The sequence below is a fragment of the Mustela putorius genome, unplaced genomic scaffold, assembly GCF_011764305.1.
Source record: "Mustela putorius furo isolate JIRA1106 unplaced genomic scaffold, ASM1176430v1.1 tig00003858_pilon_pilon_pilon, whole genome shotgun sequence".
Classification (NCBI taxonomy): domain Eukaryota; kingdom Metazoa; phylum Chordata; class Mammalia; order Carnivora; family Mustelidae; genus Mustela; species Mustela putorius.
Genome location: NW_025422010.1, coordinates 17,748,849 through 17,773,830, shown reverse-complemented (window position 1 = coordinate 17,773,830; position 24,982 = coordinate 17,748,849). Strand labels below are relative to the sequence as shown.

The following is a 24,982-nucleotide window of genomic DNA, read 5'->3' as shown; positions in this document are numbered from 1 at the left end:
AAGATCAAGACCTGAGTTGAGATCAAGACCTGAGCTGAGGGGAGCATGGGTGGCTCAGTTAAGTGTCTGCCTTCAGCCCAGGTCATGATCCTGGAGTTCCAGGATCAAGCCCCATGTGGGGCTCCGTGCTCAGCAGAGAGCCTGCTTTTCTTTCTGCCCTTCACCCCGATCATGCTCTCTCTCCTTCTCTAGCCCTCAAAATAAAAAAAAAAAAAAAAAACCAAGCTGAAATCAAGAGTCAGATGCTTGACTAATTGAGCTACCCTGAAAATAAGTTTTCTTTCTTTTTAACATTTCTTTTGGTACAAGTAATAAATGTAGTAGAAACAAATAAAAAATAGGTCGGGGACAGTCTGCAAAGGACCTTAAATGCTAAATCAGGAATTTGAATTTTATCCCAGAAGCAGGAGAAAGCCAATGGAAGCTTTCAAAAAATTAACATAATTAGATATTTTAAAAGTAGAAGATAACTCTGAGGTAATATGAAAGTTGGATTAGAGACTAGATAAAGGTTTCTGAAGACTCTAGGAAGAGTTGATGGTGATTGTACCTAATCAGGGGTGGAAGGAACACAGAAGAGGAGCCCTTCAGATAGGCAGTTAGCAATTGAGGACTCAAGGTCAGGCGTGGGAACTCAACAAACAGACCCTAGAAACAGAGAGCTGCCATACAGATAATTCCTATCAGTACTGGGGAGATTACCTAGGGACTTCCATCACAAAGAAAGTATGTGGAGTAAGAGGGTCAAGGAGGGAAGTCTGAGGAACACCATCATTTGAGAGTCAAGCAAAGAAAGAGGAAAACCTCGTTGCAGAAGAAGGAGCAGTAGGGAGAAATAGGGAGGAAACCAGGAACCTATGGGGTTGTGAAGGCCAAGGGACAGGAGAGTTTGGAGAAATGGGAAGTAGTTAGCAGTTTCAACAGGCAGGAGAGGTAAAATAGGACCATGTGCCATGTAGCAATTAGTCCTTCAAAAAGTGTGGTGAACTAGGACAGAAATCAGGAGGTAGCTGCTGGAAAGGAGGAATGGCAGGAAAGAGACATCTGAACAAGGGATGCCCAGAGGATGGTTTTTTTCCCTCCAAAGAAATGGAGAGGTGGTGATACTGAAGAGAGGTGATGATTAATGGAAGAAGGTCCTAGAAGGACAGAGAAAGGAGAGAGGAACACATGGAAGATACATCAATGGAAGTACCTCAGGGCAGGGGCTTGGGGCCCTGGTGACAGCAGAGATCCTTTACCAGCTGTAGACAATTACTTCCAAACTTTTGTTTATGTGGGAAAGAAATAAACTTTGAACTTGGTGTTTAGTGTTTCTTGTCATTTGCATACAAATGTAATCCTAACTGATACAGGAGAGGATGTTGAAAGAATAAGCAAGCCCCTCTCAAAAGCATGAAGACATGAAAGAACACGGTATGTTCTGAAGACAAGACCAGTCTGCAATTACTAGACTATCGAAAGTGGGAGAGGGAATGGTAGGAAAGGAAGAGGAAAATGTAGACCCAGGTGTGAGGAGCTAAGACTGGATCTTATGGATAAAAACTAGCTACATGAAAGGTTGTTCAAGAAATGACGTCTCCATTTCAGCTTTGAATAGATTCTTCTGTGGCAATCTGGAGGGGGCCCATGAAGAGGAAAAACAGGATGCAGGAGAGTGCTTAGAAGTTTCCACTATAGTCCTGGTGAGGGATCATGATGCCTGCAGGGGTGTAGTTAGGGTAGCATTACAGAAGATGGGGAGACCTAAGAAATACTTAGGAATTAAATCAGTAGGAATTGATAACCAATAGAATGGACAAGTAATTCAGGGTGAAGCTTAGGTCTCTATCTTGCATATCTTTTCTCCATCCCCACTGTTAGTACTTCAATTCAGGCAGGCACTACCTCACATATTCATTTAATAAACATTTATTGAGTACCTTCTCTGTGCCAGGTCCTGCAGATACAATGGTAAACAAGAGAGAAATGGTCTTTGCTCTCCTAGATCTTAGGACTATCATTGCTGAAAGCTTCATATGTGTTACTTCATTTAACCCTCCAAATACCCTTTAAGTATTACTATGTCCCCACTTTTCAGATGAGGTAGCCCAGTCTAAGAAAGTTGAATAATTTGCTCAAGGTCACTTGGCTAGCTGGTAAGTTATGGTACCAGGAATCATGCACAGATCCACCTTTAAAAGCCATGGTTTTTTTTTTTGTTTTGTTTTGTTTTAGTAGGCTGTACACCCAATGTGGGGCTTGAACTCATGACCCTAGGATTAAGAGTTGCATGTTGTATGGACTGAGACAGCAAAGAGCCCCTAAAGCCATGTTTTGTTTTGTCTTTTAAGATTTTATTTATTTATTTGACAGAGATCACAAGTAAGCAGAGAGGCAGGCAGAGAGAGAGGGGGAAGCAGGCTCCCTGCTGAGCAGAGAGCCCCATGGGATGGTGGGGGCTCCATCCCAGGATCCTGGGATCATGACCTGAGCTGAAGGCAGAGGCTTTAACTCACTGAATCACTGAGGTGCCCCTAAAGCCATGTTTTTGATCACTTGACTATGATCTCTCTCATGCAATTACAGATAATGTACTAAATACTATAACAAGGAGTACAGTGCTTTGGATGATTACAGCCTCCTAACTGGACATTCTTTCTACATTTGCATGTTTCTTAAGTGCAGATTGGGGAGAATGTTGGTACCTCCTCTAACTGAGGGCACTTGGAGGAAGAAGATGAGGTTTTGGACAGAAGGTGATACATTTCGGGTCTTAAATATATTGATTTTGAGAAGAAATATCCAAGTAGAGAGATCTAGCAGCAATGTAATAGAGAAATTTGAAATTTAGAGGGATGCAGTGTTGGAGAGAGAGCACTTAGCATCACTAATACTTAGAAGTCACCTAAATCAAGGCAGCTGGGTACAGGCTTAAGGAGAGTGGAGTAGATTTAGAATAATTGATTAGAGAAAAAAGAGAGAACTCACCAAGGGCACTCAATTCAAAGATATAATTAAGTTGTATTTAGGGTTAGAGAGAATGAATTTATTGGTTGGTATCAATCTGCATGGTTGAGGGGTTTTCTCTAGCAGCAATAACCAACAAAAGAACAGGAAAACTTGCAAACATTTTATCAGTTTACTAGTTCTTTTCTTTCTCCCACTCTGATTTAAGATCTTGCCTGGGAGTCCCCAGAGCACCCTGAATTTACCTTTGATCTGCTAATGAACACTTGACCTATCAGGTTCTATTTAAGTCCACCTCCCCTTTGGACTTTGAAATCCTCAAAGTTCTTTGAGACTCTGAAAACTCCAAAGTTCTTTGCCTTTTGAAAACCTGTGTTTTTCATAGTTTTTATTCTCTATTATGTACTTGTTCTATCTCTAGGTTAGACTGCAGAGTCTCTGAGGGCGGGAATTGTGACTTTGAACAGTTTTGCAGGAACGTTACCTCAGTTCAATGCCTCATCCACAGTATTTCGTTAAACATTTGTGGGATCAACTTTAACCTAGAAGCTGCAAAGTGGAAACCAACCAACTCTCTAATTCTATCAAGCAGTGATTTTTTAAGTTTTCAGACTTGGAATAAACAATTCCCTCCTCTCAACTGTTGTTTTGTTCTATTTTTCATTAAGAGGTAGTTAGGGTACCTCCACCAAGTACATAACATTTTGACTTTGGAGTTTAGACCCTACCAACAGGTCTCTAGACTCTTTGACGATGGAGGAGCTACTAAGCATTTCTGGGTCTGCTGAATCCATATTGGTAAAACTCAAAGGATTGGACCTGATGATTGCTGATGTCCCTTCTTATTCTTAAATCCAAAGATTCAAAAAAAAAAAAAAAAAGTGACCAGCACCCTCCCCCCCAAAAAAACCCCAAACAAATAAAAATAAAATAAAATCCCAAAATTCCATGACCCCTGGAAGACCTTTAAACCACATTTGAGAACACTGCCTTATAAAGCACAATTAAAACATGGATTCCAAGTGAAATAATTCAGAGACATAAATACCATATGACTTAAATTATATGTGGAATTTAAAAAACAAAACAAAGTAACAAATAAACAGAAATCAGAAATAGATTCATAAATATAGAGAACAAATTGGTGGTTGCCAGAGTTGAGGAGGTTAGGAGGATGGGCAAAATAGGTCAAAGGGATTAAGAGGTACAAACTTCCAATTATAAAATAAGTAAGTCAAGGAGCACCTGGGCGGCTCAGTCTGTTAAGCGCTCAACTCTTGATTTTGGCTCAGGTCATGAGATTGAGCCCTATGTTAGCTCCGCACTGGGTGTGGAGCCTGCTTAAGATTCTCTCTCTCCCCCTCCATCAGTGCCCCTTTTTTCCCCCTCCCACAAATGCTTGTGTGCATACTCTCTCTCTCTAAAAAAAAATCAATCAATCAAGGGAAAGAAAAGTACAGCATGGGGAATATAGTGGATAATGTAAGAATTTTTTATGATGACACATGGTAGCTGCACTTATGGTGAGCATTTCTTAATGTATATAACTGTTGAATCACTATGTTGTATACCTGTATACCTGAATCACTATGTTGTATATACTAATATAATATAATGTCAGCTATATTTAAATAAAAAAAAAAAGAAAAACATGGTGCCATGTTTCACAACTGGAAAAATGGCAAATAAATCCCAATCTCTATAAAGTTAGGCTATAATCTATAGAGCATATTACCTCTAAAATGAAGACAGTGATGTTTTATATTTAATTATTGCTTTGACTGCTGAGATGTTTTTCAATGGTAGGCTTATCCAAATATCAAACAAAAGGACACTGTCATTCACTTTGCTAGTAAAAACAGAAGAAAGCTAGAATATGAAACATCATCTCAGATCTCATATGTACCTTGGTAACACTTTCCTTTTTTTTTTTTTTTCAGAAGAGAAATCAAAGAGTGTGACTTACTCAAAGTTACAGAAGTACTAAATGGCAAGGTTTGCAGTAGAATCCAAGGTTTCCAGTCATATACCTTTTTTTAAAAAAACAACCAAATTGGTCAAAAATCGCCTGAAAGACAAAAACAGATGAAGGTGAAATGCCAGTTGGTTGAGTTTAAACAGAGACCTCACTTTGTTCTTTCCAGGTTCAATAATAAACAATTCCGTGATTAGCATGAAAGGCTGGCAGATGAAACATTTGACTCCTAACCGAAAATACTTGTATTTTTGCACGACAGTTAGTAAATCAATTGTAAAAATTAAAGTAAATGGAAAACAGGGAATTAGGAAGCCCAAAACTCAATTTTCCTTCACTCTTTTGGAAGACAGATAGAAAAAACAAAACAAAATCCCCGTGGTTCCCTTCATTAGCAGCCAGGGTGGTGAGTCCCATTGTAAATCCCACTTATAAAGGCTCGTGGCTACCTGCAGAGCCTAGGAGTACCAATCACATTAGTGAAGACACCAGATGACCAAAGGAAGCAGTGAGGGTCTGGGAAAGCTAGTAAACAAAAGGCAGCATTCCAAATGAATGCCATTGCTAGAGTCTGCATTGTAAAATGCCTGGATTTGAGAACCCTAAAGAAGATTAGCTTAAGACAACAAAAGATTCAAACAAGATACAAAGAGCTCATTTTGACACATTAAGAAATTGTCTTTATCAGATCATCAGGTGCTTAAGTGTAATTATTAAAAAAAAAAAAAAATTCCACCTAAGTTGTGTTTGAAGAACTTATCCTAGAAGAATAGGGACCTAAACATGGTTCTAGAATATAACTTGTTCCTAACCAAAATTCATGAACCAGATATGCTGGCCCTTTTCCCTTTTAATCTTCCTGACATTTTGAAGGCTTGTAATGACTTTAGAATTTGTTACACACATCATTTCAAGGTACCACTCTGCTTACAAGTACTAGTCCTTTTAATACCAACTAGAAAAACTTGACTCTCTCCAATTGTACGTGGTTCTTTTTCTTCCGTGTTGTTGCCTGTTTTACAAAGAAAATAAGTAAAACTTTAAAGTATGAAAAGGAAAGGCAGCAAACATTAGGCCACAGTGTAATTTCCTGGACATTTTCCGTCACTTCCCATGCTTGTTTGGCTCTTGCCGCAAAGTTTGAACTCAACTACAGTTGAGATGCTTAAATTTGAAAATGCGGAAGGAAAACCTTATTGACTTCTGTGTAGAGGAAGCTGATATTTGCTGCTGTTTGTTTTCTCTTGTTCTGAGGGGAGAGTTAGGGAATTATGTTCACAAATTTTGACAACTTCTAATACTGTTTGCCAGTTTTATTCACTAATTATCCATAGTGCTAAGCTGATTAATGCTGATATAAAGTAGAAATAATTACTTATTGAAAGTTCTGTCAGAAGACACGGTCACTGACAAGATGAATACTACTGGGTCAAATGGCCTTCCACTCAATGAAGAATACTCAGGTGTACAGACTGTCAATCAGTCTGAAATTTTACAAATGTATTTGTAAAGACCCCCTATCAATAACAGATAAGCAGACAGGCAAGAAGGGTTCTGATAATTTAAATAGTCCTAAAAACCTGTAAGTCAAAGTTGAGGAATAATAATAAAATCTTTCCCTGTAATTTCTTTTCTTTTCTTTTTTTTAAGATTTTATTTATTTATTTGACAGACAGACATCACAAGTAGGCAGGGAGGCAGGCAGACAGAGGAGGAAGCAGGCTCCCTGCTGAGCAGAGAGCCCAATTTGGGGCTGGAGCCCAAGACCCTGAGATCATGACCTAAGCCAAAGGCAGAGGCTTTAGCCCAGTGAGCCACCCAGGAGCCCCTTTCCCTAATTTTTATTTGAAAATCAATTTCTCATCATATCTCCTCAGTTTGATAATTACTTCTCACCAAGAACACAAGTAGTTCAGCTCCCACTTTCCCTTTGAGAGGTACTCCCATTGTGTTGTCAAACCCTAACAGGCTCATAAGCAAGGCTTACTGACACAGAAGGAAACATTCACATTGAATGAGCAGATGTTACTATTAGGCCAGGTGAAAACTTTGACTTCACGTATGTTCAAGTGGAAACACATTGGCATAGGTCAGTGAGTCTGAACTCCTAACAGCTTCCTGGCTTTACCTCTCCTCTAGGTTTAGAAATTACATAATCATAGCAACATTATTGTAAGACTTAAAATTTTTGTAAAGTCTGTTTAAAAAATATAATCGATCACCCTTGTTTGACAGAAGCACAAGGAAGTAGGAAAGTAAAGAGACTGGTAGCTGAGTCACATTTCAAGTTTACTGCGGACGAGGGGCACAATCCTCACCCCTAACTTCCTCAGACCCTTACTAGTGCTGCAGTTTCTCTAGACTTTTCAATTTTGTCACATAGACAGTGGCAGAAATATGTCTTATCAAGTCAGTACCAGAGTATTTTCTCAGCTCTGAATTTGCTGATTGCATTGGTGGAGTGTCTCCTTTCATTGTCTCAACTGCCCCTTCCCTGTCTCCTTGGTAGTTAAGACGTAGGACCAAGAAGGGCCTGACCTGAGCTGCTTCTAAATCAGTGAAGACAGGTGGTATGGGGAGTGATAAGCCCGGTTCGAATCATGCTCTACCACTTTACAATCATGTGGCTCGAAGGTAGTTGTCTATAAAATGAGAACAATATTTCCTGCCTCATAGGGTTATGGCAGATAATATATGTGAAGCACCTGGCATATACTAGGCATACAATCAGTGTTAATACTCTTCCTTACAGAAATCCCTAACTATAGGAAGAATTATGCTTTTATAGAGTTCTTTTATGTATATGATCTTAGATAATCTTTATTTTTTAAAAAATGTTTTATTTATTTATTTGACAGACAGAGGTCACAAGTAGACAGGCAGGCAGGGGTGGTGGAGCAGGGGAAGCAGGCTCCCTGCTGAGCAGAGAGCCTGATGTGGGGCTAGATCTCAGGACTCTGATCTTAGTTAATCTTTAAAAGACTACCACACTCAGAAGTAGCAAGGTACTTGAATGTATGTCCTCTGCCTCCAGAACCAACTTTTTCCCCTATTGGGCTACTATGTGAGCAGCTGTGGTGGCGGAGACCCCATCATATTCCTATATCAGCTCCTGTGGGTAGGGATGTGGAGTGGGGGCTGAACTGGGAGGGATCTTAGAAGCAAGCAAATGAAGCAAAAAATAGATACATGATCAAACAAACCCATACCAGTTAGTAAGGTAATGGCCATAATGTATCTTTTATAATTTAAAAAAAAGACGATGAGAATAAAATTGAGACATAATTATAAAGCCGTAGCTGCTAGATCTTTATAAGCATGTGATTATTTTATGTTGGTCACAGACGAAAAAAACTTATGAAAATAAGAGACCCACAAAACATTATCCTAGCTTAAGGCTGAGAAAGGATTCCTAATTGTCATTAGATGGAACCTGTATCTAAATTAACCAAAAGTTCCTAAAAACACCTCAGAACTGTGAGAGCTTTCATACACTTTACTCCCTTTAATCCTCACAATAACTTCCTGAGACGCATATTACATTTGTTAGGAGAATACAGACTCCACAAGATTGAGTGGCTTATTTGAGAAAGGGCTGATACCAAAACCTACATTCTTTAACCCCTATATGTGCATTCTTCAAGCGAAGTCACACTATGTTCTCTAACAAAAAAAAATAGGTAAAACGGCCCAACCTATAACCAAGATTGTTAATTAAAACTCAAGAGAGAAATAACAAATGTTACATTGGTTAAACATGAATTTACTTACACAAATTATAGATATCCTAATCAAAGAGTTCTGAGGTCAGAATGATATCCATTATTGAGATTTGAAAGTCGTTTTTTAAGTTATATTTGGTCCACTCCAGAAGTCAGACTAAAAGAAAATGTGATTCCTACCTCTCTCCATTCTGATTATATATAATTAAATTCTGGCTTTACTAATTGCATTTTTTAAACTTCAAATTTTCTAATAAGATAAATTTAAAGTTTGGGGTGCCTAGGTGGCTCAGTCGGTTAGGCGTCTGACCCTTGGTTTCGGCTCAGGTCGTAATCTCATGGGTTGTGGGATCGAGGCTCACATCCTGCTCTGGACTCAGTGGAGAATCTGAAGATTCTCTCCCTCTTTCCTCTTCCCCTCCCCCAACATACACATGCACATGATCGCGTGCTCACTGACTCCCTTTCTCTCTCAAATAAATCTTTTTTTTAAAAAGATAAAATTTAAAGCTTAGTCCATAATGACAACTTTTCATCCAGAAATATGATCTTCACTCTTCCTTATTACTTTTCCTTCCATTACCCACCCTGGGAAAAATCTCTGTTGAGAAGCAAAATATAAGGAATTTTCTGATTAATGGAGTCGAGTTATGTGGACCAATTGTATAGAAGTTGAAAGACAAAGCGTTCCTTAGTTGGGGATAGAAAGTAAAGAAACTAAGGAGAGCCCTAAAAAGAATAGCAGGAAGATGGGATGCTGGGGTGCCTCAGCTGGTTAAGCATCTGCCTTCTGCTCAGGTCACGATCCTGAGGTCCTGGCACTGAGTCCTGCATCAGGCTCCTTTCTCAGTGGGGTACTTGCTTCTCCCTCTGCCTGCCACTCCCCCTGCTTGTGTGCTTCTCTCTCTCTCCCTCTCTGCCACATAAATAAATAAAATCTTAAAAAAAAAAAAAAGAATAGCAGGAAAAAAACAGGTGATCACACCTATGGATGAAGATAATCAACAGGGCACCTGGGTGGCTCAGTAGGTTAAAGCCTCTTCCTTCTGCTCAGGTCATGATTCCAGGGTCCTGGGATTGGTCCCGCATCAGGCTCTCTGCTCTGCAGGGAACCTGCTTCCCCCCACCCCCTGCCTGCCTTTCTGCCTACTTGTGATCTCTGTCGAATAAATAAATAAAATCTTAAAAAAAAAAAAAGATAATCAACAGTAATCAGGTGAGTTGGGGTGGGTAGTCCTGCCAATCTGGGAACCCAGAGAGGCTCTTCAAGTCCTTTGCTAGTGTGATAGTAATGGTGGCAATGATAGAAAGTGCTGAGTGACAATCAGGAGTCCTATGAGGAAAAAAAGAACGGACGTTCCCATTTGTTTCAGCAACTGCTTCAGCATGGCCTATATTTGATCTGAATGTAATTAAACAGAAAATCTGGCTGGAATGACTACTGATTTTTCTTGATGAACCCAATATACCCATTGAGACATTGAGACATGCCCATTAAATCTCACCATTCATTAGATCAGTGTTTCTTACAAAAAGTCTAGTTCAAAGACTGCATCAGAGTCACCTGAAGAACATATTCACCATGTAGGTTCTTTACCATCTCTCTCTCAGAGACTGCTGAGTCACTTGCTAGATAAGGACTCAGGAATCAGCATTTTGGATACCTCGGAAGGTGTTGCTATATTTAGCAAATAGGCAACCCTAACCCCAGATGATTCTATGACATTCAAATTTGAAAATCACTTATTTGGAAAAAAGAGAAAAGAGAAGAGGATCAAAATTGCATATGGTTGTTAAATGGGATGCTTATTTATAACAATATGTCAGACACCTTAAAAAGAAAGAAAAAAAACCCCTCATTTTCTGATCTTAGGACTGACTACTTGACTACTTTTTGCTTCAATCTCTTCCTTTGGAAAATGGGGGGAGAAAAATGATGGTGCCTCCTAAGCCCCCTGCCACTCTAGTTATGATCAAAGATGGTACCTAAGAGCACAAGAGAGTTAGAAAAGTCATAAGCCATTTTGCTGTAAGAACAGCAAATTGGTCCTGGGATGAGCATCATGTACACCCCCACCACTTTTTGGATGCCTGTGGCATTTGACCTTTACCTCTTCCTCTCAGACCGTCCCTAGCAGGGAACAAAAACATCCTAAAAAATCAGACACTAGGTTTTTCATTGTAAAACCTAAAAAAAAAAAAAAAAAAAAAAAAATCAATTGGCGCATTGAAAACAATCCCCCAAATTTCCTAGGGTAATACTATTCTTGTAAAACCTCATAAAAATGCTTTGGATGAAACATTACATTTAGCACCCCCTGCCAAAAACCCAAAACCCAACTCCTCTAGGTTTTATATTCCACCCCCCGCAATAGCTTCAAACCAAGTTTCAAGTAATAGTAATTTGATTCTGTGTTACATGAAGGTTGTATAGCTGAAGAACATTGTGAAATGTTCAGCTCTATCATAAAAGGCATCGAGCCTGTGGAATTCTGAGGGAAAGAAGACTGCAAATGCCACTCCCATTTCATGGAAAAGTTAAACAGAAAAACTGCAAAAATTACTAAATACCAATTATTAAAGTAGTTCACTACAGAAGGGATGCCAGAAGGGAGGGGAGTTCTGAGTAAGTGGTCTAGGAGCACAAAAGGGTGGAGGTGAGGACAGAAAGACATATGGGGAGTCTGCAAAGGTAAATTTTGATGATTAGCAGTATCCTGGTGGTTAGTAAATACCAGTGTGCCTCAGAATCACAGTACTGTTGCCTTTGACATTCTACTCTGGGTTGTCAGTCTGTGTATGCCATAAAGGGAAATTGAAAGTTTGATCACATTAAGAAGAACTCAGACACAAATAAGTATAATCTGGCTTGACTGAAGGGAGACCCAGCAGAATATGTTTGCCTATTCTAGTTTTCCAGCTGTATCATTAACGTAAGGTCCTGTTGCTGCTTTACTACTAACAGGTATGTGGGAGGCTGGGTCAAACATCATCTGATGTCATTCCCAATACGAGGGCTTTGTTTGTTTCTGTATAATGATGCTCTTGGACTGTTAAAACAGTCAGAGTCTTTCCTCATTATAATTACACAAGTCGCTTTACAGAAGGAAGGAAGACACCTGAATCGCACAACCAGGCATAGCAAAGGGAGCATGTGAACTTTCAACAAAAGAGGAAGCTTTGTACCAGATGTGAAAAAGTAAAGTTTATTTTTCCATTTAGCTTGTTTATTTAGGTAAGAAGGAAGGAGACAGCGGCTGCTTCCCATTCCAAACTGCTCAGGGAATGACTTTTCTTTCTTCTTTATAAATGAACAAAGTTGGCTTACTGCAGTTTCCAGAGGGATCTGGAAAGGAACCAAGTCACTAATGATTACATTTCATCTGTAGCTAGTTTAACCTTTGAAACCTGCCAATCAACACAGAAGACCAAGAGGGAAGGTCAATGAACCTGGCCCATCTAGCATTCTCATGCTGTTTAGACAGAAAACAATTTAATAAAGATATTATTTTAAGAAATACAAAGCACATTATAGAGACTATAGTCCAGTTCTTCATAAGATCTGTTTAACAGCTGAGAAACCTGAATCTTAGATTAGTTTATTTTTCCTTTTTTATCACTGTGATTAAGCAGCAGAGTGATAAAACTTTAACATTTAAAACAAAATAACCAAAGGAAAACATCTTTTGTCCTTGATTCATCTATCTTTTCACATTATTTTGGTCTGACACACCATTTGTTTCTAGACTAAAGATCTTCTTGGTATATATCCAAGACAAATGCTATCTTTTTCACAGATTGTCAAAATATTCTTCTTAATCCTCACGGTATTACATGCTATTAATAAATAATATAAAATATACCACAAAACAAATCATTGATATTTTGATCTTGTATTCATTAGCCAAAAAACCCCCCCAAAACAAAAAACAACAGGCTACAAAATGTTAAATGGCTTTTCCCTCTTCTTTTACACATCCATTAAAAAAAATGCTTACTTCTCTTTTTTCCTCATAATATCCCCTCACCCTGCTTCTTGCAAGAAAAAAAGAGAACACCATCACTAAGATTAATGGAGCATTGGTAAAGTATTTTGGGTACAAATGACCCACTTTTATGTACTGCCAGAACAATTCAGCAAGGGTTTAGGAAGGAGAAAACCCGAAGTTCCTTTCCATTGAATTCATGCAGCTGGTGGTGATAAATTGATTGTTCTCCTTTAACAGCAGGGTCAGAAAGACAAAGAAGGAAACATTTTCTATAATTGGCTATATTTTTTTATTAATTAGTAAATTTTTTTTTCTTTAAATGTCCTATGTCATCGAGATTAGTCACCTCCAGTTTTAATTAAATCCCTCTTAAAGGTAAACTCATCCTGATAGAAAGCAAAAGTGGGGTAACGGGATGATTTTCTTTAAGTAAGACAAAATGCAAAATGGTCCTTCTTTCTAAAGAAAGGAGAAAAGGGATTGCATCTACTTCTGGACCTCTGTTTCCTGGTATTGTTTCTTAAACACTCTGTGTGTTTCATGAAAATCATCACTTTGGTTTATCATCTTTAAAAATAACCAAAAATAGAACTGGTAATACACAAAATTTTAGATCCTGTGTGAAACTCAAGAATCCCACATTTTGAACTTCAGTCTGTTCTTCTAAGTACTATCAAGTGTGAGTAAAAGTAAGACATACTTACTGGGTCTTTGCTATGAATTCTCACAAAGATCTGCATCTGGCCCTATAATGACTGTTGTTACTGCAAAAATTACAGTTGCTAACATCAGCTAACATTCAATGCTAAATTTAAAGATATTTTTCATGCAATCGAACAGTTTTTTGGTTTTTATTTTAATTTTTTTTAATTTTTTATTTAAAACCAGAGTATAGCTACCATTTCATAGCAGTAGTATTAAGGTCCCAGGAAAGGTAGGGAAGTGTCTGGAGTGCAGCAGTCACTGCAAATCTATTCTCAAGGCTCAGATGTAAAAGTGTGCCACTGGTGATACAGTGTTCACCAAGTCTCTAAACTATCATACTGAACAGAGTATTAACAATGGGACAATGGGTACAATTAGTAATGAATGCACATGTGCAGGTGTGTGCATGTGTGCATAGAGGTGTGTGTGTGTGTGTGTACATTGTCATGCCTCCTTCCAGACATTAGATTTTTGGGAAACTTCAACTACCTAGCCTTGAACCAGACAAGCACCTGGAAATAAGAGAAAAATAAGTTTTCACAGGGAAACCAAGAAAGAAATGCAATGAATCTGTATTGCAGGTGTAGGCTCACTCTCAGTTATAAAGCAAAAGAGCAGTTTACCAGCAACACAACACACTGGTTCCAGGGAGAAGTGATAACTCACCTGAAGAAAAGAGACTCCACATCTACACAAAGTAGACAGTAATATATAGAAAGTGAGCGAGCGAAAGAGAGAGAGAAAGAGCACTACTCAAGCTATTTTGAGTAGTAGAGGCAAATAACCCTATCCCCTACACTAAATACTTCAACAGTCACTGCAGACATCACTGTAATTCAGCAAACCAGAGGAGCAGATCATTATAACAAGGACCCTGAGTCTATTAATGTGCATTATTTAAAGGGGAGAGTACTGACTAATGTATTGTAGATAGATCTTTCAATGAAATAATTTTTTTTTTTTTAAGTTTTGAGGCTTCAGTTACCTGGAAAATAAAGTTATACAAAACAACTTAATTATTGTTTTGCTTTATGCAATGTATTTTGTCTCTAACTTTCAAAGGTTTTTCTGAATAGTCATTTGTTACTCTCAGAGAAGTTTCAAGGAATGTAATGATCTTAAACACTATCACTATTTACAACTACATTAAATGAGACAGTTAAGAGTTGAATTTTTTTAAAGATACCTTTTCCAGTTATATTTGCCTTGCTAAAAATTGTGTCTACCAAGCCACTGTACAAGTTTGGGGTTGTATTGCTGTTACATTACTATAATAAGCTTCCATTCCTGGCTGATGATAGGTTATCACTTATACTATTGTCATGTGATTCTAAAATCTGGTGTACAAGCTCAGGTATCAAAGCCTCTGACGAGATGTGCATGAAGAACGAGGGGGAGGAGTTTCTGGAAACAAAAATTCTTGATTCATTAATTACTTGTTGAACATCACAATGTCATGGGCGTAATCCCGCAGTCCTGGAGGATGCTTAGAAAACAACAGAAGAAGATTTCAGATACTCTGAAATCTTTAACTCTCTTTCTTTGAAAAAAAAAATCTGTCACAAGTCAGAAGGATAATGTCTCTTTTCACCCAATGAGAAAGCTGTTCTCACACGAGCATAATTAATCTTCTGACACCATGACAAAGAAATTCCTTAAAAGGATTTCTCCGATTTCCTCTCAAGACAGAAGATTGTCTTTATCCATCATCTGTTCTTCCTGATCCCTTCTTTTTGAATATCCACATCAGCAGAATTGTCCATCAGAAGAGACAGCAGGAGGGAAATCTCTGCATGATTGATAGGGCCCCAGTGCTCTGCAGGCTATTTAAGTGCAAGCGTCCATTGTTGCAAACTTACTTTACAGCAGTTAAACAAATATAATGGTCGCCAATTCAACCATTGTGCAGCTTAGACTTGACTAAAACTAGTAAGTGAAGTTTGCTAATGACAAGGCACTGATTTAAACTTTGCAGATAAGTTGGCCTGGTGTCTATTTTGAAAAGAAAATATTCTCCAAGTCATGAAACAGTCTATGTGTATTTGAAAGTGTTACAGACGAGACTGTAAGTAGATGGACATTCCCATTAAAAGGTAAGAAAAGTTGGAAACTTTTTTATCCTAACAGTTACTCAGTACCTCTTACCTACATGGTGGCTATTTGGGAAAACAAAAAACAAAAAACAAAAACAAAAAAAGTGCATTATGTTACCATCTGGAAAATGAGGTGTGTCAAAGAAGAGAGTGGTACCAAGGCTCTCTTAAAAATTTTTTTTCCAGACTCATCATAGTGGAATTTTTTTTCAGAGATTTAGGTATATTCAGGTACTCTGACTCCAGTTTGTGTAAGAAATGGAAGCCATTTGAGACCCCTTGTGAGGACCTGCCACTTCTTTGGGTGGAACTAGTGAACTACAGGTCGGTGTCAAGTGGAGGAACCAAGCACATTGGGCAAGGTCCCGACCCACAGAAAATGCAATCCTGGCTCCCCTTTCAAAGCAATCTACACAAAATGGAAACAGATCTAGAAATCTCACTAAGCTGTGGTAAAAGCACACCCAACATCAACAGTCGAGGTTACAGCATGCTCTGTGTTCTTTACAGATGCTGCCAAGAAAGGCCACTTGAGCCCAGACACTAGGACACACTGACACCATGTGTTCTGTTTGTACCACAATGACCTTGACTACTCAGTTCTTGGACGCACCCTGTGAAAATATTTGTTTATCCTTCCAACCCCTAAACAGTGAGGCCAGCCCTCACAGACCAGGGCCCCTGCTCATTGGGGCTTCTGTTGGGAAGGTTGGAAGGACAGACGGTCAGTGCCTGAACTATGTGGGGCCTCCTCCAGCCAAGCAGAACAAGTGGTGGCTGGCCCAAAGCCAGGACCCAATTTTCTGTGGGCCATGAGCAAACTGGTTTTGGTTTTCCTTAAATTACAGAGTTATCCTCAGGACTGATTGTCTCTCTGAAGATTTAGGGAGAAAGAAGTATATCCAGGATAAAGATCTAGGGAAATCTTTTGTGGTAATGAGGGACCCTAAGCAGTTTGAATGTAGAATAGATTATAGAGTATGAATTTAGAGAAGCTGGAAATCAATGGAGAATGAGCGTTATTATAGGGACATGGCAGAGAGGGCCAGATGGAGGAATTCAGAGTGCTAATGGGGAACTCTGTCACTAGCTGAGGACCCAGAAATCTCCCCAGGGCTTGCATCACCAACAGCTCCACATTGTTGGTTAACAGGTCTTTTGTGAATGGCTTGTCTTCCCAAAGGGATTGTGTCTGTGCTGAGGCAGAAGGGGTGGGTGACAAGGACCATTTTTCATTGTTTTTGTTTGTCTTCTATACAGCGTATGGCACCTTATCCAGATCAATAAACACTTTAGCTAGTTAGAATGGAAACCAAGTAACAGGCTGTTAGTTCTGCCCAAGGCCAGGTGTGTAATACCTTGGAAGGGGACCTTGAGATTAAGTCCAAGTTCAAGAGAAATACTCTCTTGTCAGTAATGATCCTTGACATTAAATCCTTGATAAGAAAAGCCCACCAGTGTACATGAGAAATCTCTGTACCTTCCTCTTAATTTTGTTATGAACCTAAAATTGCTCTAGAAAAAAATAAATCTTTAAAAAAGAAAAAGCCAGAACAAAACAAAACAAACCCTACCAGTGGTCACAAAAACTCAGGGAAAAACAAGTATTTTAGTCTTTTGCCCTTCAGAGATAGCTTTGTAAGACAAGGATAAATTGTAGAGTGGTCCATTACAAATGTTTAATACTAACTGTGTTCACAGAACTGACGTTGGATTAAGACATGCGTTTACCGGATTCCAGCTCCCCTGTTTCCATGGGTGCATATGATTCAGTCTCTCTTTGGCCTCAGTTACTTCATCTGTTGATTAGGGATGATAATGGAACCTATACATTCCAGGATGCTCTAAGGATTAAATGTAAATTCTGGCATTTGGCAAACACTCAGAACATACAAGAGATCATTACAGATTCTCTGTTGCCTCTTTCCCCCTCATTTATACAACTCTCCAAGTGGGTACTTTCAGCTCTATTTCTGGGAGTTTATGTTTTTTTTTTCTTTTAAGATTTTATTTCTTGGGGTTCCTGAGTGGCTCAGTCATTAGGCATATGCCTTTGGCTCAGGTCATGATTTCGGTGTCCTGGGATCAAGCCCCACATTGGGCTCTCTGCTCAGGGGGATACCTGCTTCTCCTTCTCCCACTCGCCCTACTTGTGTTCCCTATCTCGCTGTGTTTCTCTCTGTCAAATAATAAATTAAAAAATCTTTAAAATTTTTTTTATTTCTTTATTTGAGAGGGAAAGAGAGAGTGAATGAGAGTACAAGAGCAGGAGGAAGGAGAAGCAGACCTACCGCTGAGCAGGGAGCCCAATGCTGGGATCATGACCCAAGCTAACGGTGGATATTTAACTGACTGAGCCACCCAGGCACCCCTCTTAATTTATCTTCACACACATACACACACACACACACACACACATATGCACACACGTGTATGCTATAGCAGTCTTTGGTGCTAAAAAAGGGGTCAACCCAATAAATTGAGCTAAGCAGACACTTCTGAATGACCAAGAGAAAAGAATGAGGACACCAGACAGAACAAGCAAAGAAGAACAGGGCAGGCCAGAGTGACACAGGGGCTGGAAACAGATAATTTCTCAGGACACTATTTGAACTATTGCTGGCTTGTGTGCTGCATTCTGCCTCATCCAGCTCAGCTTCACCACCTGGTTTCCTGGTTACCTTTGCACTACCTTCAGGCTGGGGTCTTATTGGGATACACAAAGCACATTCTGTACTTGTTTTCTTTCCCACTTAATTCAGTGAAATCTTATTTTGTTCCTACAGTTGTCAAGCATTGCTATAGATGCTGAGGATCCATTCATGAATAAGACTACCACCTAGAAGTTCACAGCTCAGAGAGCCTTACCTGACAGTAGTAGAGAGCACACATGGTACAACAGAGAACATACATGGTGTAATAGCTAACAGGGTGCAATTGAGTACATGTCTAACATAATAAAGAACACACATGGTACAATAGAGAACATGCATGATGTAATAGAGAACATGCATAGTGTGACATAGAACATACATGGAATAACAGTAAAGACACATAGTAAATAGAGAACATAAGTGTAATAGAGAACATACATGGTATAATAGAGAACTTGCACGACATAATAGCACACACGGTACAATAGAGAACATGCATGATGTAATAGAGAACGTGCATAGTGCAACACAGAACATACATGACATAACAGAGAGCACATCTGGTATAACAGAGAACATACATGGTGTATAGAGAATATAGTGCAACAGAGAACATACACAGTGTAATAGCAAACATATGTGATGTAATACAGAGCACACATAGTACAACAGGGAACATACATGGTGTAATAGAGAACACACACATGCAACCAAGAACATACACAGCATAACAGAGAGCATACATGGTGCAAATGGCCTCAAGTTAGGCTGAATTTGGATCAATTCTGATTCAGTGGTAGCAGCCCCTTGTAGAAATGGCTCTAGTCAAGAATGTGGAGGCTGTGTCCAGGCTTGGTGGGGAAGTATCACCATCAGTTAGCAATGTCTTCCCTGAGTGTAGCGGAGGTAGATAGAGGTATGCAACAGAGAACATGCACAGTGTAACAGAACACACATGATGTAACAGAGAACATACATGGTGCAACAGAGAACACACATGGTATAACAGAAAATATACATGGTGTAATAGAGAGCAAAGATGAGCAGGAGCTTGCATGACAGAGAAAAGATGCAGTTGAAGACATTCCACAAAAAAGAGAACAGTGGGGCCAGGGCACCTGGGTGGCTCAGTTGGTTAAGCAACTGCCTTGGATTCAGGTCATGATCCCCAGGGTTCTAGGATCAAGTTCCACACCAGACTCCCTACTCAGCGGGGAGCCTGCTTCTCTCCCTCTCCTTCTGCCCAACCCCTTGCTTGTCCTCTCTCTCTGTCAAATAAATAAATAAAATCTAAAAAAAATAAAGAAATTAAATAAAAAAATAAATGAAAAAAAAAGAAAACAGTGAGGCCAAAAGAAGTAGGTGTCACTTTGTGTGTGTGTCTGAGTCCTAGAATGCATGAAGGCAGAATGACAGGAAGTTCGGTTAAAGAATGAAGTGACATTAAGAAAGTCAATGAGGGAGCACCTGGGTGGCTCAGAGGGTTAAGCCTCTGCCTTTGGCTCAGGTCATAATATCAGGGTCCTGGGATCGAGCCCCACATCGGGCTCTCTGTTCAGCAGTGAGCCTGCTTCCCCCCTCTCTCTGCCTGCCTCTCCGCTTACTTGTGATCTCTCTCTGTCAAATAAATAAATAAAATCTTTTTTAAAAAAAGAAAGAAAGAAAGAAAGGCAATGAGGCTTTAACATTTTTTTTTAACAGATAAAAGGGAGTCATATTTTTTCAAAAAGATAATTCATGGGACCAAATGGAAGACACTGGAATAGGAACAGGAAGAAGAGTCAAAGAGTCAAGAGTCAAATCCCAAAGGAAGGGATTGATTAAAATGGTCTGGCAGTTGGGGCACCTGGGTGGCTCAGTGGGTTAAAGCCTCTGCCTTCGGCTCAGGTCATGATCTCAGGGTCTCTGGATCTGGCATCAGGCTCTCTGCTCAGCAGGGAGCGTGCTTCCCTTCTTCTCACTCTGTGGTTCTCTCTGCCTACTTGTGATCTCTGTCTGTCAAATAAATAAATAAAATCTTAAAAAAATAAAAAATAAAATGGTCTGGCGAGAGACAATGAGGAACAAGGGCAGTTGAGATGGATATCATTTATTCAACTTGGGCAGGTTCCTGAGCTGGCAGGGTTTAGTGACCCACTATGACATGGGATGAGAAGAGGGGTGGAAAAGCCTTAGGTAAGGGGGAAGTTTCTAGTTGGAACACTTCTGGTTGGAGCACTAATCATGCCATTAATTTGGATGGGGGTAGTAAAAGAAGAGTTGCCCTTGTGTCTGTGTGTTTGAATTTGTAGAATCTCGAGCCTGAAAGCCTTTTGCTTACCCTTTGTCACTAACACCTGGGCCCCCCGGGAGGAAATTTAAGAATAGATTGAAACCTTAGAAAAATAATATTTTTCAATGTGTTTTTAATAAGGTGTTCTTTTATTTCTGCTTCCTTATCAAGGAAATCCTATGGTATCCACCACAAATTCTAATTTTTAACAATTGTCCCAGAAATGCAAAGTTTCGTGATTTACTCCATAGCTGAATGGCTCAACGGATTTTGTGGCTAGACTGGTCTTTAAGTATGAGACAGCAAGGTGAAAAAAGGAAAAAAAGAAGCGCAGACATCTGACAAAAGGCTACATGTGCCAAATGGGAAACAACAACACATTTAGAGAAAGAGGAAGAAACAACAGGCTGGTTAATACCTCGATTTTACTGCTAGCAACGTTTCTCAATGGGAAGAACTTGTTTAATGACCAGCTTCATATATTTGAGGTCCGGATCAAAGAGAACACAAATTTTTTTTTAGAAAGTAGTAGCCATCTTATCCTCCTATGATTGTTTTTAGGGCATCTATGATATCGGATTAAAAGATGATTTGTATTCATGATTAACTACAGTGTTAGAACTGTAAACAAAATTAATATGACATTTTAATGAAAAGGAATTTGGCTAATTCACTAAACTACATGATTACGCAGCACATTCATGGTTTTAAAAAAATATCAACGTTTTGGGCGCCTGGGTGGCTCAGTGGGTTAAGCTGCTGCCTTCGGCTCGGGTCATGATCTCAGGGAACTGGGATCGAGTCCCGCATCGGGCTCTCTGCTCAGCAGGGAGCCTGCTTCCTCCTCTCTCTCTGCCTGCCTCTCTGCCTACTTATGATCTCTCTCTCTGTCAAATAAATAAATAAAATCTTAAAAAAAAAATCAACGTTTTTAATTTAATTTTAATTTTTTTACATTTTTAATTTTAATGCCAGTGTAGTTAACATATAGTATCTTATTGGTTTCAGGTGTACAATATAGTGATTCAACAATTCTGTACATCACTCGGTGCTCATCGGGATGAGTGTCCTTTAATCCCCATCCCCTGTTTCACTAATTCCACCCCCAACACCTCCCATCTGGTAACCATCAGTTTGTTCTCACAGTTAAGAGTCTGTTTCACTTTTATAAAAAGAATATAAAATTAGAATTGTGAACAAGGTTGTTGGAGCTCAAACAGTCAGCTCTCTTGGACCATAAAGCATCGTAAGGAATGAAAGCTATCCACAGAGGAACAAACAACAGAAGCGGCCCAGGTCCCTGACAGCACATGTCACCACCTCAGCCCTAGATTAACTTATGCCAGAAATGGTTTCCTAGAGCAGAAAAGTAGAGTAATTCCCCTTACACACATTTTCGATTATAAGGGTTAAAATGAGAAACTATTTTCTGGTTGATTTTTAGAGAGACACAACTTGCCAGTTGTATAAAATTTCAAGTTACCTGTTATTTTATCATATGAATAATTCCTTTCATATTTTTTTTAAAGATTTTTCTTTATTCAACAGACAGGGATCATAAGTAGGCAGAGAGGCAGTCAGAGAGAGGGGGAAGCAGGCTCCTTGCTGTGCAGAGCCCGATGTGGGGCTCGATCCCAGGACCCTGAGATCATGACCTGAGCTGAAGGCAGAGGCTTAACCCACTGAGCCACCCAGGCGCCCCAATTCCTTTCATATTTAATCAAGACAGAACTTTCCCCTAGGAGCCACAGGATACTGAAGAAAGAGATATATCTGCATTCAACCTCCTACAAACTAAATTCGTAGGCAGGTTTTACTATAAACCAAAATGATAGGATATTACAGGGCTTTTCAGTTAGGTTCAGTAAAAATGAATTTGTTATTTATGTGCTCGTGTTCAGTTACTTCATTAAAAAGGTATTGATAAGGGGCACCTGGGCCTTTGGCTCAGGTCATGATCTCAGGGTCCTGGGATAGAGCCCTGAGTTCAGGTCCCTACTCAGTGGGGGCTCTGCTTCTCCTCCCTCTGCCCCTCCCCCCACCCGGCTTATGTGCACAATCTAATAAATAAATACAATCTTAAAAAAATGTATTGGTGGGCGCCTGGGTGGCTCAGTGGATTAAGCCACAGCCTTCGGCTCGGGTCATGATCTCAGGGTCCTGGGATCGAGTCCCGCATCAGGCTCTCTGCTTGGCGGGGAGCCTGCTTCCCTCTCTCTCTCTCTGCTTGCCTCTCCGTCTACTTGTGATTTCTCTCTGTCAAATAAATAAATAAAATCTTAAAAAAAAAATGTATTGGTAAGAAGCATAAGTATGTATGCCCAAATTTTCCAACAATTCAAGTACAGTAACAACTTCTCTTTCTAGGGGTCACTGACTCAGAATTCTCAACTACTGTAAACACAGTCCACTGTCTAAAAGTAAGCAGATAAGTATACAAACAGACCCAACAGACAGCACAAAGTTCACATTCTAAATGTATTTGCACTTCACTCAAGGGGAGCCATCTGGCACTTACCCAACTTATTTCCTTTCATTTGACACAGTTTGAAGGAGTCTGGATATGGGATTCCTAGCTTTGACAAATTGAAAGTAGTGAGATGCCAGGCATAAGGACGATGACAATAAAAAAAGGAAGTAAAAATTTAAATTTGACACTTCACAGTGAAGACAGAAAAATAACTTCAAAGAGGAGACAAGAGAACTTAAAATATTCAGCAATCTGGAGCCATTTAGTTTAGGAGTACATAGTTCTAGTCTGTAGCTTGGCCCAAAATTAAGACATAGAATATAACCAAAATAATCAGGATAAAGTTATACTTACTAAGCAATCAATAAACTATAGTAACCTTTTGAAAACTTTCTATAAAATTGTTGCTTTTAAAAATCTAAGCATTTCAGAGAACAAACTCTAGAGGTCCCTTACAACTAAAAAGTTCTGTACATTAAATTAATCTCTGGAAAATTCAGGAACTCTTTCTTTCCCAAGGATGTGGATTATATATACATTTCTCTTACAATTAAAAAAATTAATATTTTAGTAGACAGTGTGCACCCACAGCAACATATAGGCATACTCAAAAATATTATAGGTTTAGTTCCAGACCACCACAATAAAACAAATATCACAAAAAGCAAGTCAAGTGAATTTTTTGGTCTCCCAGTACATACAAAAATTATGTTTACACTACACTGTCGTCTATGAAGTGTACAACAGCATAGTGTCTAAAAAACAATGTACCACCTTAATTTAAAAATATTTTATTACTGGGGCGCCTGGGTGGCTCAGTGGGTTGAAGCCTCTGCATTCGGCTCAGGTCATGGTCCCAGGGTCCTGGGATTGAGCCCCGCATCGGGCTCTCTGCTCAGCAGGGAGCCTGCTTCCTTTTCTCTCTGCCTGCCTCTCTGCCTGGTTGTGATTTCTCTCTGTCAAATAAATAAAATATTTTAAAAAATACTTTATTACTAAAAAAATTCTAAACATCATCTGAGCTTTTAGCAAATCATAATCTTTTTGCTGGTGGAGGGTCTTGTCTTGATGTTGATGGATGCTGACTTATCAGGCTGTTGGTTGTTGAAGGCTGGGTGGCTGTGGCAATTTCTTAACACAAGACAACAATGAAGTTTGCTGCACTGAATGACTCTTCCCTTTATGAGTAATTGCTCTGTGGCATGTGATACTGTTTGATAGCATTTTACACACAGTAGAACTTCTTTCAAAGTTAGAGTCAATCCTCTCAAACTCTGCCGCTGTTTTCCCAACTAAGTTCATATAATATTCTAAATTCTTTGTTATCATTTCAACAATAACCACAGCATCTTCACCAGGAGTAGATTTCTTCTCAAGAAACCACTTTCTGTGCTCATCCATAAGAAGCAACTTCTCATCCATTAAAGTTTGATCATGAGCTTGTAGCAATCTTCATCTTCAGGCTCCACTTCTAAAGTTAGTTCTCTTGCTGTTTCCATCACCCTTGCTGTGACTTCCTCCACTGAAGTCTGGAACCCCTCAAAGTTATCCATGAGGGTTGGAATGAATTTCTTCCTAACTCCTGGTAATGTTGATATTTTGACTTCTTCTCATGAATCGTGAATATTCTTAATGACATCTTGAATGGTGAATCCTTTCCAGAATGTTTTCCACTAACTTTGCCCAGATCCATCAGAGGAATCACCATCTAGGACAGCTATAGCCTTAGGAAATGTATTCCTCCAATAATAAGATTGAAGTCAAAATTACTCCTTGATCCAGGGGCTGCAGAATGGATGTTGTGTTTGCAGACAGGAAAACAACATTCATCTCGAACATCTCCACCAGAGCTCTTGGGTGACCAGGAGTATTGTCAGTGAGCAGTAATATTTTGAAAGGAATCTTTTCCTCTAAGCAGTAAGTCTAAACAGTGACCTTAAAATACCCAGTAAACCATGTTATAAGCAGATGTGCTGTCATCCAGGCTTTGTTGTTCATTTCTAGAACACAGGCAGAGGAGATTTAGCTTAGTTCTTCAGGGCCCTAGGATTGTCAGAATGGCAAAGGAGCACTGGCTTCAACTTAAAGTCCCCAGCTGCAGTAGCCCCTAACAAGAGAGCCAGCCTGTCCTTTGAAGCTTTAAAGTCAGGCAT

General features: G+C 39.4%; 1 protein-coding gene across 1 annotated transcript in view; it reads right to left on the bottom strand.

Moving 5' to 3' along the window:
* The window catches only part of GREB1L (GREB1 like retinoic acid receptor coactivator), a 267,253-nt gene that overhangs the window by 159,882 nt on the left and 82,389 nt on the right, over window positions 1-24,982 (bottom strand). Inside the window, exon 3 of the mRNA XM_004742815.3 lies at window positions 4,916-5,017. The gene's annotated coding sequence lies outside the window, so the exon portion shown is untranslated. The remainder of the gene's footprint in view (window positions 1-4,915; window positions 5,018-24,982) is intronic.